General features: G+C 44.9%; 1 protein-coding gene across 1 annotated transcript in view; it reads left to right on the top strand.

Moving 5' to 3' along the window:
- Positions 1-87: 87 nt before the first annotated feature.
- The window catches only part of RABGAP1 (RAB GTPase activating protein 1), a 174,721-nt gene continuing 172,627 nt past the window's right edge, over positions 88-2,181 (top strand). The window contains exon 1 of the mRNA XM_055271164.2: positions 88-301. The gene's annotated coding sequence lies outside the window, so the exon portion shown is untranslated. The remainder of the gene's footprint in view (positions 302-2,181) is intronic.

The raw sequence follows: 2,181 nt of genomic DNA, 5'->3' as shown, positions 1-2,181 counted from the left end.
GACAACTTCCAGGTCCCATGGTCCTCTCCGCCAATCGGAAGGCTCGGAGGACAACTGGGGCCCAGAGAGGGAATTTCTGCTTTGTGGGCGGGGCGCAGACGGAGGGCGCCGTACTCTCCGCACTAGCTTTACTGCTTACTACCCCGAGGTGCCTTAGCTCGTAAGCGTCTGCGGCTCAGGCCCTGTGCGCCTCGCAGGGACCCGCTGCTCCGGACCCCCGTCTCAGCGGCTCTTCTGTAGCTGGGCCTAGACGGTCCGCTGCCTCCTTGGGCCTGAAGGGCTCCTCTGCACTTAAACTTTGGTAAGTCCTTCTAGCCTAGGGGTGTAGACTCGTCGCGCGGGAGCTCGAAGAGCAGAAAGCCCCCCCCCCTCACTTTTGGATGTGTTTTTCAGGGTTCTTGCCTTGGGTTCTTCCTAGGGCAAACTCTTACACTTCCATGGCTTCTGTTACCTACTTCATGCTGACTATTCACAACCCAGCCAGCTACGTGGACGAGATCTCCAATTGATTGTCCTGATGTGAAAGTACCTTTTAATTATCTCAAGTTCATCTCATCTCCTATCCAGACCGGAAAACTTGAGGATCCTTCTAGAGTTCTTTTCCTTGCCAATCCGGTTTACTGGTTTTTGCCCATTCTTTTCGTTTTTGGTGGTGGCGAGGGGCTTTTTATTGTGGTAAAACATGCGTAATGTTTATTACTTTAATCATTTATAAGTGTAAAGCTCGATGGTCTTGAACTCTGGAGTTCAAGTGATCCGCCCTCCTCAGCCTCCCAAAGTGCTGGGATTACATGTGTGAGCCACTGCTCCCAGCCTTTCCCTCTTTTTAATGTAGTTATTTACAACTATAAATTTCCCTTTGATCCCTGTTTTCACTACAACTCATGTTTTTTATGTTGTGTTATTTTCATTCATTTCTAAGTATTTTCTAATTTCCCTTTTGATTTCTTTTTTTTTTTTTTTTTTGAGATGGAGTTTCGCTCTCGTTGCCCAGGCTGGAGTGCTATGGTGTGATCTCGGCTCACCGCAACCTCCGCCTCCTGGGTTCAAGCGATTCTCTTGCCTCCGTCTCTAAAGTAGCTGGGATTACAGGCATGCGCCACCACGCCGGGCTAGTTTGATATTTAGAGACATGGAGACGGGGTTTCTCCATTTTGGTCAGGGTGGTCTCGAACTCCCGACCTCAGGTGATCCACCCCCCCTTGGCCTCCCAAAGTGCTGGGATTACAAGTGTGAGCCACCGTGCCTGACCTTGATTTCTTCTTTGACCCAGTGGTTAAGAGTGTTGTTTAACTTTCAGGTATTTGTGACTTTTCCAGTTTTCCTTCTGTTATTAATTTGTAACTTCATCTGTGTGGTCCGAGAAGATGCTTTCTATGATAGCTATCTTGTAAAATATTATGAAACTTGAATTGTGGCATACAGTCTGGTGAATACCTCATGTGCTTTAGAGAAGAATGTGTATTCTGCTCTTGCTGGGTGGAATGTTCTGTATATGTCTTTTAAGTATAGCTGGTTTATTATGATGTGTAGTTCCTGTATTTCCTCACTTATCTTCTATCTGATTCTTCTCCCCGTTATTGAAAATGGGGTATTGTAGTCTCCCACTATTATTGTAGAACTGTTTATTTCTCTTTTTGATTCTGTCCATTTTTGCTTCATGTATTTTGAGAGTTTGTTCCTAGCGAGGTAAATGCCTATAATTTTTATATCATCTTGTTGTAATGAGTCTTTTATTAATATATAATGCCTTTGTCTCTTATAACCTTTTCAAATTTTAAAATCTATTTTGTCTAATGGTAGTATAACTATATCAGCTCTTTTTCAGTAACTATTTGCATGTTATATCTTTTTTCATTAAATTATTATTATTATTATTATTATTATTATTATTTGAGAAGGAGTTTCACTGTGTCACCCAGGCTGGAGTGCAGTGGTGCCATCTCAGCTCACTGCCACCTTCGCTTCCCGGGTTCAAGTGATTCTCCTGCCTCAGCTCCGGAGTAGCTGGGATTACGGGCTCCTGCCACCACGCCCAGCTACTTTTTGTAAATTATTATTATTTTCTGAGACAGAGTCTTGCTCTGTCTCCCAGGCTGAAGTGCAGTGGTGCAATCTCGGCTCACTGCAACCTCCACCTCCTGGGTTCAAGCCATTCTCCTGCCTCAGCCTCCCGAGTAG

Source organism: Symphalangus syndactylus, chromosome 3 (assembly GCF_028878055.3).
Source record: "Symphalangus syndactylus isolate Jambi chromosome 3, NHGRI_mSymSyn1-v2.1_pri, whole genome shotgun sequence".
Taxonomy (NCBI): domain Eukaryota; kingdom Metazoa; phylum Chordata; class Mammalia; order Primates; family Hylobatidae; genus Symphalangus; species Symphalangus syndactylus.
The sequence above is the reverse complement of the archived record's forward strand: the minus strand, read 5'-3'. Positions and strand labels throughout refer to the sequence as shown.